The following is a 16,152-nucleotide window of genomic DNA, read 5'->3' as shown; positions in this document are numbered from 1 at the left end:
GATCATAGTTGGTTCATTGCAACCAGAGCAGTTCTAGGTTGAGAACTACTTGTATGTCAGCACATTCTTTTTACTATTATTCTTCTCTCTCATTTAACACACATAACTATATTACTATGTACGTTCTATTTCAGACATGTCTCTCTAAAATGCAATATAGGTATAACCTCCCCTGCTTGATGAGTTGACTATTAATACAACACCTTAACACTTCCTTATTGGATTCATGAAAGTTCCCATGTTAAGGCAGTGAAAAAAAAGAGGAAGACCTTCAATTAGATGAATTGACACAGTGACTGCATTAATGGGCGAGAGAACGTCAGATTGTGAGGATGGCACAGCATGGGACAGAGTTCAAATCTGTTGTTCTTGGGGTAGCTATGGGTTATGTTCAACTTTACCATACCTAACAGCAAAAACAGCAATAATATTTTCCTTGAAAATGTGATAAAATTATTTTTCACTTATGTAAAACAGGGAATTCTGATGAGCTATTCAGAAGGAGTTTTGTTACCAACCCAAGGGCAGGCCAAACTCACTGGCTGCTCTAATGGAGAAAGGAGGTATGTTGCTTGTTTTATTTTTTAAATTTTTCTTAGAAGATTAGAATAGTTAGATGTTACTACTCGTTTACATTTTCATTTTAAATTAGATTATTTTCTGTTCCCTAAGTTTTTAAAATGAAAGCTCCATGTTGTTGTTGTTGTTGTTGTTAAGTGCCGTCGAGTCGCAGGCGACTCATAGCGACCCTATGAAGGAGAGTCCTCGATGCTTGGGTGCCTTTCATCCTCTCTCCAGGTTCATAGGGTTTCCGGAGGCAAGCTATTATGGAAGTGGACTGGACGCCACTCCTCCTTCCATGCTTGTTTACTCGGGAAGCTCCACCCCACTCTCAGTCCGCATTGGGTAGCCAACCATGCGTTGGGTAGCCAACCATTAACGCACTTGACAAACAAAAACAACATGCTGATTTATTGATCTCGCATACTTTTTAAAAAGCAAACAGAAAAGGCAGCTTATTTATGGATCTTACCTAATGGACTACAATAGAATCAGCTAGACTACATTTGTGAAAGGAATTGTTGGATAAGTTCAATATCAGGAGTCAAAACTAGGCCAGACTGTGAAATGATCATCAGTTATTCACATGCATGTTTAAATTGAGGCAGAAGGAAATGAAAACAAGCCCCAAAGGACCAAAATACAATCTTGGATCTACCCCACTTGAGATATATTTATATTTAACTATCTTAATGATAGGTTTGAAGCATTGAACAGACCAGTGACTGAAGACCAGATGAGCTATGGGATGATAAGAAGGATATTCTCTATAAGAGAGTGAAATTTCATTACAAAAACAGAGGGGGAAGAAAAAACCAAAATGGAAAACAAAAGAGACTATGAAAATTGCTAGAAAATTCACACTACAGTGTGAAGAAACCAAAACAAAGGAAAGAGATGTTGCAGTAAAAGAAAAGAGCTGAGCAGAAGATATCTGTTGATGCCCTGAAGAGAAAGAGCAGCTTGAGGAAACAAAGGAAAACATTCTAACAGAATGTGCAGAGATCTGGGGCTGAAGATTAAGAAGGGAAGAAATTGCTTGGCCTTTCTTAAACTGAATGAACTGTAAAACAAATGTACACTTCAAGTTGCAATACTGTGGGATGCGATGAGCGAAATCTTGAATGATTCAGAAAGCATTAAAAGAAGATAGCAAAGCACAGTCACTGAATCAGAAAGAACTAGCCGACACTGACATTTTAAGAAAGTATAATATGATCTAGAGTCAACGGTGATGAAGGAAGAAGTTGAAGTTGCATTGAAGGCCTTTGCTGAAAAATAAGCCCCAGGAAACTATTTGATACCAGTTGATATGTTTCAAATAAAAGATGTAGCCCTAGACAGGCTCACCAGTCTGTGTCAAGAACTTTAGGAAAGAGCAATTTGGCCAACTGACAAGAGATTCATATTTGTTCCCATTCCCAAAGAAAGGAGATCCAATAGAAAGTGGAAATTGTCAAGCAACATCATTAACAACACATACAAGCAAAACAGTTTTGAAGATCATACAAATACCGCTAGCAATACACTGACAGAGAACTGCCAGAACTCCAATCTAGGTACAGAAGCAGCAGCAGGAATATCATTGTGGATAATAGATGGACCCTGGCTAAAAACAGAGAATACCAGGAGAATGTCTATCTATATATGCTTTATTGACTATACAAAGGCATTTATCTGTATAGATCATAACAAATTATGTCTAACATTGAGAAGAGTGAGACTCCCAGAACACTTGTGCTCATTTGAAACCTGTGAGTAGACCAAGGGGTTGTTGTTCAAACAAAGCAAGGGAATACTCCATGGTTTAAAACGAAGAAAAATGTGCTTCTGGGTTATGTCCTACCTTCATACCTATTCAATCAATATGCTGAGAAAGTTATTGCAGAAGCTGGACTCTGTGAAGAAGAATCAGATTGGAAGAAGACTCATCAGTAGTCATTACACAGAAGACACAACCTTGTTTATTCAAAGTGAGGACTTGAAACATTTGCTGCTTAAGATCAAGAACTACAGCTTTCAATATGAATTACATGTTAACGTGAAGAAACAAAAATTCTTACCAGTGAACCAATTGGCAACATCATGCTAGATGGAGAAAAGATTCAAACTGTCAATGGCTTTATCTTCCTTAGAAAGGAAGCCTGCATTCAGGGACCCCTCCAAATTAATAAAGAACAATGGTGTCAGTTTAAGGATTTTGATGTACCTGATTAAGGACATAGTCACACATTAAAGCTGGACAGAGAATAAGGATGACAGAGGAATAATTACCTTTGAGCTCTGATGTTGGAGAAGAATACTGAATATTCATTGTTCTTGTTGTATGCTGCAAAGCCAGCACTGACTCTTAGCTGACTCATCAGTGAGTTTTCAGAAGCAGTGACTCTCATGAGAGGAGATTGCTCAGCCTTTTTCCATGAAGCAGCTGCTGTATTTGAACTTTGTGCCTTTGGGATTGCATAACAGCTTCTTACCACAAGTGCACCAGAGCCACATAGACTGCTAAAAGACAAACAGATATGGCTTGAGAAAAGTACAGCCAGAATGCTCCTTGCAGGGAGAGATGACAAAGCTTCATCTCACATATGTTGGACATGTTTTTAGGAAAGGGTATTCCTTGGAAAGGGGCATCATGTCTTGAAATAAAAAGTTGGTTGGTGAAGAAGAAGAAGACCTTTAACCAGATGGATTGACACAATAACTGCAGCAATGGGCTCAAATATGTCAGAAATAATGAGGATGGCACAGGAGAGGATAGGATTCAGATCTGTTACTCAAAAGGTTGGTATAAGTTGTACATGATTTGATGGCACCCAACAACAATAACAATGTACCCAAAATACACGTACAAATTTTCTGCATCCTTGCCTTTAAGTATCACTCTGTTTATACATCTTCCCCAAAATCTCTGTTTGTTCTTTTGACAGTTCAAATAATATTTAGTAGTAGATTCATATTAAAATATACTTATTTTAAGTACTTATTGTGGAAAAATCAGTAGAGATATCCTATTAACTTTGTAAAATCAATAAAAATTAATTATTATTATTAAAAATGTACTTTACTGGATCTTTGCCCTCATAACTTAGCATAACTGGCATATGTTCACATTAGTGAGATAATAGCAGAATTTATACCTGTAAATTAAATTACTCTTTTGAATAGCAAATATTTTAGGAATATATATTTAAACAATTGCTTAAAGGACAGAAAATGAGACATGAAGGAAAAGGGCCATGAACCTATCTCTAAAAGGGCCAGAGCAGAAAGCAGATAAAGATCCTATAGCCCAGCCCCATGGTGCCTTAAGGCCATACCAGGAGCAAGAGGTTTGTTTATTTATTAACTCACAGACTTTACTCAAGAGTAAGGTTTATGGGGGAAATAAATTGGCAAGAGAGAGAGGCAGAGTATCTCACAAGTACAAGTTTAGCCCATCTTAACAGCAAAACACAATTCCTTAAAAAGTGAAAGTCCTGGTTTCAATTCAGCAAACACAAATGTAAGACGCCTCAGGTTTCCTCAATCATCCAGCAAGTTTTGCCTCAGAACAGCTATAAGTCAACTTCTCCTTCAAGCATCTGTCAAGAACAACAAAATCTTTAACTGTGGCCAGCACAAATGCAAGAACATTCAGGTCACATCTTGCCACAGATTCTCCACAGCAATGCCACAGTCTCACCACCACCATCAGGATCTCACCACCATGGATTCACTTTCACCATAGTGTATCTCCAGTCTCCCTCAAGTCTTCCTGCATAGTGTGAAAAGCACTCTTTTATCCTAGTCCCACAGCTGTTGATGATTTACAAGACCATATATCTGCAGTTAAAGTAGCTGGAGATGAGAGAGGGCAAATGTAATGGCTAAAAATGCCAACTATAGGCTAAGAACACAATTATTTGCAATATAATAATTTAGCTTGATGTTAAAACTGCTATACTTTTAACTAAAAATAATGCTTTGAAAAAGTAGCTATGCAAAAAAGATAAATAATAGGTAATCTTGGAATCAGACCTATTCTTATAATTGTTATCCCATATAAATTATCCTTTTCTTCTAAGTAGAGTGGCATCCACTTCCTAAACCACACGTCTCTGGAAACTCTATGAACATAGAGAAACTATGATAGTTATAGCAGAGGGTTCAGGTCTTTTGTTTATAGGGTCACTATGAGTAGTACTTGACTCAATGACATTTAAAACAACATCTATCCTTTATGAAGTCCATTCAAATTATGAGAATATAATTTTTGTAACTACGATCTCTCCATGCCTTCTGTTATCAGTGTTGGTTCTAGTTTATTTATATAATAAGCATCTCCACTATTTGATCTATAGTGCAATAAAAAGTATCAGCTGACTATTTAAATATTTATTTCAGTAGGATGTAATAGAATTAAGATGGTTCGTTGAGAAAGACACTACTTTGATGGAAATGTATTAAAATGCAAAATATTTAGAAGAGAACTACATCATTAACTCAACATTCCTGTGTATTCTTCCGTATTTTCTCTGAAAAGAGCCAGCAGCTTGAGGCTTGGCTCAACAGCTACTGACAAGCAAATTTTCTCTGAGTGAAAAAGCTTTGAAAATCACGGCAAATAAAGCATCATGTTTTCCATTAAATTACATTCAAATATCCATGTTCTGTACCCTGTAATTAAGTCAAATATCAATTTTAATCATTGTGTCCTCAGCACATAATTTCTGTAATGCAATTGCAGCAGTATAATATGGAGCAGCTAAAATGCCCTAGTTAAATGGAAATTTAACTGCTAGAAATTGAGGGACAGGAAAATCACCATACCTGCACTCAAGCAGCTAAACTGAGAGGTTTATGCTTAGGAAAGTAAGGGAAAAGAACTGGTTTAAACCAGATATCTAACAAATAAATTGTAAGGCTAATTTATAATTCATTTGTGCCTATAGTTTCAAATAAGACTCCTAACTATGCCTTGATTTTAGTTGAATAAATGCTAAGGAATTTAAGGAAGTTGCTTAAAGATAAGACTGTCTTTACCCACTCTACTGCTTAAAAATGGAAACTAAAATTAAGGTCGAATGCTGTTATTCCAAAAGAGGGCAATGGTTAATCTCAGGGAAAATAAAGAATACTTCCACCTTGCTGATTTTCCAAGGAAGGAATTTGGGCACAGAAAAGGTTTATTATTTATACTACAACTTAAAGCTTTTCAATTAGAAACGTTTTCAAATGTCAGATCTAAGGTCTATACATCTCATGTAAATGTAGCAATTGCCTGGCACATCACTTGGCAGGAGCTTAGCTGTTTAAGCCTGAAGGAAAATATTTTGAGTAGAAATAGAAACTGTAAAATAACTACGACATGTCATCAGTATTCCTTTTTATCAACACACCAGCATATTAGGAAGAAACAAACATCTGGTCATATCCTGGATATAGTTTTGCTTTAAATTTTTTTTTCTCCTTGTTTCAATAAGGGAACTTAAGATTTATACTGACACTGGATGGGCCAAGAAGCAGATATCATCCATGAAATGTCATTATGGAGCTAGTTGTTCCAGAGTCTTGATAGAATATTTACTTTTTTTTTTAAAGGCAAACTTTCAAAAAATTCATGAATAATTCATCTAAGCATTTACCATACATAAAATCTTCAACTGAGATGAACCAGTACTGTGTATGCACATGCACACACTGCCATTCCTCTTTCTTTATGGGCAAAGGAAAACAGTTGCTGGACACACCTTTTTTCTTAATGGCACAAATCCTTTTCATAATCAAACTTTGAATCTCTTATTTGGATTGCGTTCATGTTCATAGTTTCTGAATTATTGAAAGCATCCCAATCTGTGCCATAGATGCATAATTTATTGTGATATTTAAAAGCATGTGTCTCTAAGAGGCCAGTCCGTAATGACAACACATTTTTAGCTTTTTCATGTTTTCAAAGTCTTGGCAACAAGACAGAGCTTTCTGGTGCAGGGGGATCACGTGAGGCCCCGTATCTTTAATGTCCCTTTTCTCTCTTTGAATTTTTATACTTTCCCTTTCTGATTTTGTGCTTTTTTTTTTCCTTCGGGGTTCTTCACATCACTAATTCTTTCTTTGGTCTTCTTTGTATGTTTTAAGACTTTATTTCACAGGCCCCCTCCGTGGTGCCCAGCGCGTTCTCTTTGTATCTTTCTTCTTTATGTTCTTCTTTTGTGCATTCTGCCTTCTTTGATTTCTGCTGCTTGAGAAAACCCTTTCAGCCATTTATTTCCTATTTATTGTCTTATTTTTCTTTGTAGCGAGAGCCTGGTTAATTTATTACTTGTCTGAATTTTGTCTCAGATGCCATTAATATTTGCTGCTCCATGGTGAAGAAAAGGAGTGGATAATGACAAACTTCCTTTAACTGCTGTTGTTTGAACTATAAAAGTTGAGTGGGGTGGTTTCAAAACCTGGGGTGATTTGAGCTTTCCTCCTTCACTAGAGGTGAAATCAGTCCCCACCACAAAGAGTCCTCCACCTTTCCACTTCCTTGCTCCTCACCCTGACAATGGCAACCAGACCCTTAGATGCAAAGGGACAGAAAATTCCCACTCAACAGAAGATCAGAAAAGAAAAGGGGCCAAGGATTGCTGGCTGGCTGGAAGGAGATAGCCCAGCTGCTTCAAGGTTCAACTGCAGACGCATGTATAAAGGAGAGCTGTTGGGGGGGGGGGGGGCATCCTGTTTTCCCCTTTTTAGTGTCTTTTTAGTTATTATCTCAATTGGTTTCAATCTTTGTTCTAAAGGGGGGCTTAAATAAACTCTCCTAGAGTATAATCAATCTTTGCTTCTTGGTCCCAAAATGATGTCAGATAATTGCGAAGAGTTATTATTTTATGTGTATGATACACATCAGAACCCACGTTGAACTTTCTCCATTGTTTTCCAGGAATGTGACTGCTGGCTGGAATAAAAGATTCTCATAAAAAGATGGCATTCACCCAGGGACAAGCAATGGCGAATTTAAGCTTTACTGCATTAAATACAGTATTTGTTTTGCGCTTTTTTGCTGTATTGAGAAGATACTTTAGAGGATATATTTAGAAATAAAATTTACACTCTTATTACACAATCTAGTTGTGTAAAGACCCCAGGGTTGATGGTGATAACTTGATATATTAGCAGCATTAAATATTTATTAAAATTTCTATATGTAGCTGCTTAATATCAGAAAATGCAATTTCACCTATGGTATATCCTGATATAGGCCATGGTCTTTGCAATCACTTGCTATGCTTCAGAGAGCTGGACAATGAATAGGGATGCTAGAAGGAGAATTGATACCTTTGAGCTGTGGTGCTGGAGAAGAGTGTTGAATATACACCATGGACTGCTGGGAGAACAAAGAGGTTCGTCCTGCAGAGGGTGAAGCCAGGCTCTGCCTCAGAGGCAAAGATTCTGAAAATTCATCTGACATACATTAGCCATGTTGCAAGGAGGGACCAGTCCTTGGAGAGGGCCATCATGCTTGGGAGGGTGGAAGGATAGTGCAAGATAGGAAGACCCTCAATGAGATGAATTGATTCAGTGACTGGGGTAACAGGGATAGACATGTCAGAGACAGTGAGATTGGTAAGGGATAGAGCAGGGTTTAGGGCTATTGTCCATAGGGTTGCTATGAGTCGCAAGTGACTCGATGGCACATAACAACCACCACCACCACCACAACATATCCAGATCCACCTAATGGAGGTCTTTACTTCTTGTAAAAGCAAGACATTGGCCATGAGCAGGGTATTTGATTATAGTACCCTGTTAGGTGGCTGCCAGAGTTTGTCTTCATTACACTACCTAATATTACTGTCTTACGCTGGTCTTCATTCCTAAGCCAAGGAATGTTTCCTCTTTGCTGACAGGTTCTTTACGTTCCCTGCACTCAAGCTATATTGTACCCACTCAGCTTCCTTTGATGCCCTCTTCCTCTTTACATTTTCCAGTTGCTAGCAAGTGACAGAGGTCACCTCTGTCAAATGGCCCAATGGTTGCCTTTACTATCAAGCCTCACTAAGTAGCTCCTAACTGGGCAGAGTTGGCAAACATTTTCGTTGGTTCTCCGTGTCCTATATATGTTATGATACCTGATATTGTACTTGATCTCTGTGTTTTTCTGGGTGGTGCAAAGAGCCAAAGTATTTGGCTGCTAATCATAAGATTGGAGGTTTAAGCACATCCAGTGGCATCTCAGAACAAAGACCTGATTATTACTTCTCAAAAAAACCCAGCCATTGAAAACTGTCTTTGGTCTACAATTCTACACTGAGGAAAATGGTGTTAGTATAAATCTGAATTGAGTTGAGGGCAAATTATGGGGTATCTGCTTATTCGTTCTCTCTTGTCAGTGCCCTGACTTGCTAAATCATTAAAACTAGAAGAAGAGAAAGAGGACAGGAAAGACAAATAACGAAGTCTAAAATATAATAACGGCCAGCTGAGTGTGAAGCACTGTGCTAAGCACTATGTATTCATTAATTCACTTAACTCCACATTGCTGTATATGACAGATACTAGTATTAGCTTCATTGAACAATATAAAAAACCAGGACTCTAAAATATTGCTAAATTTGCTCACAGCCAAACAACTAGCAAGTATTGGAACCTGCCTTCAGTTCTTGTCTGTTGACTGAAGATTTGAGCTTTATGAATTTCAACTCTCCAACCTTATTTAACTAGAGTTGCAAAATTATTTTTAAAATTCATAGCATCATTATTCACTATCACAGGAACATGGAAACAGTCCATATGTCCAACCACAATAGAATGGATTTAGAAATTATGTTACATGCATACAATGGAATACTACGCAACATGCAAGAGCAATATTTTGTAAATCACTGCCTACATTGGGAGGGACTGGAAAGCATTATGCTGAATGAACTAACTCAGTCCATAAGGAGAAATACTGTCTAAGACCATTATTGTAGAACATGTATGAGGATTGGGGGAGGGAGAAGCAGAAGGATGAGGATAGGAGCTGGGGGGCGATGAGTAATCATAGGGTTGCACAATTTGATGGACGGAGGAAACGGGGAGAGGGTGAAGGAAACAGGAAAGATTCAGTGTGAAAAACAGTATACAAACTTTGTAAATAAACTGGTATTTAAAAAAATTCTTATGGCTTATTGCTTCTCCATGGGTCCATTGCCTGGTCCTTTCAAACACTGATAGATTTAGATGTAGCAGGAGTGGCATCCACTTGCTAAACAACATGCCTCAAGAAACTCTACGAACTTTGATAAACAACAATAGTTAGAGAAAAGTTTCAGGCCTTTTGTTCATAGAGTCACTAAGAGTAGTGTTTGATGCAATAGCAATTAACAACAACATAATCTTATATTGTGTTTATAAAATGCAATGTGTTTCTCTTGCTCCTTGTAGCAGACACAATCACATCATGTTGTTATTATATACACCTCTATTTCTCCTTCTCCTCTCCTCTCCTCTCGTCTCCTCTCCTCTCCTCTCTTCTCCTCTCCTCTCCTCTTTTTCCTCTCTCTCACCAGCATCCCACATTTTTCCCAAGTTACAGTTGAATAAACAAATGGACATTATTATCATTCAAACTTTTCCACACATATATTATTGAATGACTGATTTTTAAAGTCCTTTTCCTGATATCACTTCTGGTCATGAAAGATACCTAGATCAACAAAGAATGGAAGAATAAGTATATGAAAGTATGCTTAGATATAAAAAAACACAAAACAGCCGTGTTATGAAAGCCTTATTCCCATATTCTATATTTGAATTCTCTTTAAAAAATTTCCAAACTATGCCTGAAAAATTGGGTTTAAATATTGGGACATGGGAATTTCCCATCTTGAAATTCACTATCACCTTAGGGAAATTCCCATGTCCCAGTATTTAAACCCATCTAACACACCTTTCTGGGAGAGGAATTAGCCTTGTTGCTCTGACCCTAGCTCTTGAATGACTTTTTCATATTGAACCTCTCCAAAGTACTGAAGAGCAATGATGTCAGTCTGGAAGATAAGGTGCACCTGATACAGGTCATAGTCTTTGAAATTACTTGCTATGCATCAGAAAGCTGAAAAATGACATGGGATGATAGAACAATAATTGATATCTTTGAGCTGTGGTGCTGGAGAAGAGTATTGTATAGACTGATAGGAGAACAAACAGGTGCATCCTAGAGAGGGTGAGACCAGGCTGTTGCTTGGAAGGAAGGATTCTGAAGCTTTGTCTAACATATTTTAGACATGATGCAAGGAGGGACCTTTGGAGAGGGATGTCATGCCAGTGAGGGTGGAGGGGCAGTTCAGGAGAGGAAGTCCCTCGATGAGATTCAGTGAGTGGGGTAATGGGAATAGGTAGGTATGTCAGAGACAATAAGGTTGGCATAGGATAGAGCAGGGTTTAGGGCTGTTGTACACAGAGTCGCTATGAGTCTCAAGCGACTCGATGGCACATAACAACAACAAAAGTGTGATTGAGTATTTACTGATCTGGACATTCTACTAGACAAAGATTCTGGAGACCAGTGTGTTATTTAACTTTGTGTAATCTTCGCAATTACTTGTTATGCATCAGAGAGTTGGACAATGACCAAGGAGGATAGAAGGAGAATTGATGCCTTTGAGCTGTGGTGCTGGAGAAGAGTATTGAGAATACCATGGACTGCTAGGAAAACAAACAGATTTGTCCTGGAAAGGGTTAAACCGGGTGGCTTCTTGGAGGCAAGGATTCTGAGGCTCTGTCTAACATACTTTGGACATGTTGTGAGGAGAGACCGGTCCTTGGAGAAGCACATCATGCTTGGGAGGGTGGAGGGACAGCGCAGGAGAGGAAGGCCCTCTATGAGGTGGATTGATTCAGTGACTGGGATAATGGGGATGGGTGTGTCAGAGACAGTGCGATTGGCACAGGACAGAGCGGAGTTTAGGGCTGTTGTACATAGGGTCGCTATGAGTCGCAGGCAACTCGACGGCACATAACAACAACAAATGCCTAGCATATTTCTTAGCATTTATTTCATTATCAACTTTTTGAGAATGGATGAGATGGTCTTTAGACAGACACGAAGGCACCACATTTAGTGAGTTTTGAGAAAGGGAGAATAGTTATCTTTTCACAGTTTGTGTGTGTTTTCAATACAGGACTGTAACTATAAATAAAGTACACTTTGAAAGTAGTCAATTAGTACTGTTTAAAAATTAAAAAAAACAAACACCATGATTTGTCTTCAGTTGTAAAAATGCAACCCAGGGCTTCTGAAGCCTTTAGCAACAATATTCTTCCATTCCAGTAGATGGTACTGTTGCTATAAAAAAACAGAACTTTTTGTGTAAACTACGTCTCACTTCTCATAGAAAATGTTTTTGTTCTCTTTCTCTCAAAAAAGTGATGACAAGTGATTGGCTCAATTACTTCTCTCTCCAGAAGCATTAGGTAGAAATAAAACTTAAAAAAAAATAAGTCAAAATTTGTTCCTGATAGTTTTTTTCCTTCTTTTTAATGATAAGTCATGCATACTTACATACAGACACGCACGCACACGTGGCCCTATGGCACAGTGGTTAAGTGTTTGAAAGCTAACACTAAAAGCTGGTAATTCAAACTCACCAGCCACCCTGTAGGGAATCGACGTGACAGCTTGCTTTGATAAGGATTGCAGCCTTAGAAACTCTGTAGGGCTGTTCTCCAGTACTTTAGAGGAATCACCAGTTGGCAATGTGGTTTGTGGGGTTTGTTATATACATGTATTTCTCTCTCTCTCTCTCTCACACACACACACACACACACACATTCTTTATTTGATCCTGTGCATTGGTGAAGGAGTGATGGCTCACCTCTCAGCTGCTACCACTACCAGTACTCAACAGTATTATTAAAAATGACTTTTTAAAAATGGTATGTCCTGAAATGTATGAAATGAATGAAATCTATGATTCTATGATTTTATGTAACAATTAACAGTCTGGGACAAGAGGTGCATTACAAAGTGAAACTGGGAAGGTGGAAGAGAAAGAGAGGAAAATGTGCAACAAAGAAGGAGTAAAAACCAAACTTATCTGAAAAGTTTTCTTAAAATCACAATAAAAATATAGTTTATCTTTACAGAGCGTGAAATGCTCACATTTGACTATGTTACTCTGAGACACATTTCCGTCAGAGACCATAGGAACAGTTCCCTCCTTTCCTTAGTTTGTCCTGATGCTTCCAGTCTAAAATTAAAATCTGCATTATTTCCTGACTTTGAAGTGAAGTGGGTACAAATCAAGGGCTGCAGAGCACTTAAAGATTTCAGAAGGTCTATGTATCATGCTTTAATTTGCTTGGCTCCACAGTCAACACTTTTGGTACCAGCAGCCAGGAAATGAAAAGATGAATTGCACTGGGAAAGTCGGCTGTCAGAGACCTCTCCAGAGTACTGAGGAGCAACAATGTCAGTCTGGAGACTAAGGTGCACCTGATCCAGACCATGGTCTTTGCAATCACCTGCTATGCATCAGAGAGCTGGACAATGGAGCAAGAGTGTTGACTATACCATAACTGCCAAGAGAACAAACAGGTTCATCCTAGAGAGGGTGAAGCCAGGCTGCTCCTTGGAGGCAAGGATTCTGAAGCTTCGTCTGATATACTTTGGGCATGTTTCAAGGCAGGACCAGTCCTTGGAAAGGGACGTCATGTTTGGGAGAGTAAAGGGACAGAGAAAGAGAGGCAGACCCTCGATGAGATGAATTGATTCAGTTACTGAGGGAGGTTGGCACAGGATAGAGTAGTTTTCAATGCTATTGTACATAGGTTCACGCTGACTCATAAGCAACTCAGTGGCACAGAACAACAACAACAATGCAAAAAAGGCATGGCTGGTGAAAGATAGATAAGCCGTTCAAGAGTTAAAAGAGGAAAGAAAAGAAAGTGGGGAAAACAACCCTGGAAGGTCAGGGGTTAACTCAAACTTTTTGGTATTTTGCAAGAAGGAGAAGGCAGCTTCAGAAGGGCACTGCTTTTTATTGACTCCCAGTGTCCTAAGACTGGTCACAACCTAGCTCTGTCCAGGGACCTATGGGACTGATTGAGGTTTTCATTCCTAAGGAATAGACTTCTTCTCCTTGCTGCATCTATTTTTTACATCCCTTCCTATTTGCTTTGAGAATCCTTGCTTTAGTTCTCTCTTATGGGAGTGGATGAGAGAGAGAATGGAGAGAGGGGAAGAGAGGGGGAGAAAGGGAGAGGGAAGAAGGGAGGGAGGGGGTAGAGAGGGGTAGAGAGGAGAGGGAGGGAGAGAGAGAGAGATGAGAGATATATGAGAGAAAGAATTGATCAGGTAGCAATTATTATGTCCCTTTACATTCCCCCTGAGATGTATTTCCTTCTGAGAGGTGGTCTTCCATGACAGTGAATTGGACTGAGATTTTTCTGGCCATTTCCTGAATGACATGCCTCTCCAAGGACTGGTTCCTCCTTGCAACATGTCCAAAGTATGTCAGATGAAGTCTCAGAATTCTTGCCTCCAAGCAGCACCCTCTTCAGGACAAATCTGTTTGTTCTCCTAGCAATCCATGGTATATTCAAAACTCTTCTCCAGCACCACAGCTCAAAGGCATCAATTAACCAAGGACCATGGCTTGTATAAGGCACACCTTAGTTTCCAGAGTGATATTATTGCTCTTGAGTACTTTGGAGAGGTCTCTGACAGCGAAATTTCCCAATGTAATATGTCTTTTAATTTCCTGCCAATTGGTGCCAAGAGTGTTGATTGTGCAGCCAAGCCAATGAAAGCTGTGAACAATCTCAATCTCTTCCCCATCTATCATGATGCTGCCAATCAGCCCAGTGGTGAGGCTCTTTATTTTCTTGATATTGAGCTAGCTAACTTTTAATTTCTTCCCAGATATTTGCATTACTTGTTTGGCCGAGGCTTCCCTTTGGAACTGTGCATGGACCTCTACTAATCCCGAGATGTTCACATAAAAATAAATGAGATGTGTCTACACGGGCAAATACACCACCCTACTTGGTTAACGGAAAGTCTAGGGCTATGAGATGATTCATTACCTGATGCTCCAGAAAATAAAGGAACATTTTCAGTACACCTGTCCTGGGTCTTCAAGTTATTTCCCCCATGATCGACACATTCTTCTTAGTCTGCTTGCCATAAATTATTCCTACTGTTAGTCCTCTAAGCGAGTGACTAGTAAAGAAATTCCTATTATTAATGGAGGTAAACCTCTCTTCCTTCTCTAAGCTCCCTGCACCAGGAATGATATCTGAAGAAGTCTGGGGAGCTAAACCTCTACACTGGAATTGTCTTTTCTGGGGTCACTGCTCCTAGGGTGCATTCCAAAGTGCATGTCAATCTGGTTTAAACACATCATGGACACTGCAGGTGTGTGTCACTTCCATGAATCCCTACCTAAACACCAACAGCTTGCAAGTGCACAAAGTTCTTCCCACTTGCTGATTTTGTTGGGCCATAAACCAGTATTTTTTAAGGTCTGCTTTTCCCATTCATTGCTTAGGCCAAGACATCCAGGATATGGATTTAGGAAAGTCTAATCAGTACTTTCCCACATTCTCTTCATAAAGGCTGTCATAAACTGTCTATCCTTTTCACAGTTACTCTGATGGCTTAAAATAGGAGGGAACGCTCTGACCTCTACTTGTTCTAGATTACACTTTTCATGCAGGGAATCTAGAGAAGTTAAGTATTTTTGATACATCATTTGTAAGTTCAAGAACAATACCACGAGAAAGCATTGGAAACAGCCTGGAATATGTTTATTAGATTCAGATGTTGTGTTACTTACTTACTAGTCTTAATATTAATTCAAGTGATCCTGGCAGAATCCATTTTGGCCTCAGATGGAAGGATGCGAATGCTCCAAAGAGTTGTGTTCATTCATATGGCTGACCACCCCCTATCACCCTTATTCCTCTTATAGTTTCAGCTAGTTTGTGGTAGATCTAGCAATTGTTCAATTTCTCTTCCTGAGTGTAATTGACATGGAAGTTTTTAGAGCAAGACTCACAATATGAACTGCTAGTAGAATGAAAGTTTTTAGATAAGTCTTTGATTCTGTTTTACTTTTCACACTGCATGATAATATTTGTTGAGCAGACATGAGTCTAGATAGAATAACTTAACACGTTGCTGCACACTTTGAAATTGACGACTGTGCTTAGGAACACATTTTGCCGTCATTTGCGGCAACGTTTTAAACAGGGTACTAGACAATGAGCATGACTTGCAAGTTCCAAGTTTAGTTTTCATTTCATCTCACAACCAGCAGGAGCAAAAGGCAATATGGCCCTTTTCTAATACAAAACAGACAAAATTCAAGAAAAGAAAAACACAAATAGTGGCGCCAATTAGAAGTGGAACATGTACCATCGTCCTAAGGCGAATAACAGGGTTTTAGTGAGAAACAGAGGTAGGTCATGTGTTCAGCCAGACTCCTGAAGTCACTTTGGGTTTTTCCAGCCACTGATTGGCGCTCAGCTGAACTCTGGAGATTCTAGCTCAGCTGTCGGTTCCCTGAATCCAGCGGTACTCAATTCCTACATTCTAATAACCCAAGTACACCCCAGAGTCTAATTATTAATCAT

The sequence above is a fragment of the Elephantulus edwardii genome, unplaced genomic scaffold (assembly GCF_000299155.1).
Source record: "Elephantulus edwardii isolate Elephantulus edwardi_28Jun2011 unplaced genomic scaffold, EleEdw1.0 scaffold00169, whole genome shotgun sequence".
Taxonomy (NCBI): Eukaryota; Metazoa; Chordata; class Mammalia; order Macroscelidea; family Macroscelididae; genus Elephantulus; species Elephantulus edwardii.
Note: the sequence above shows the minus strand (reverse complement) of the source record.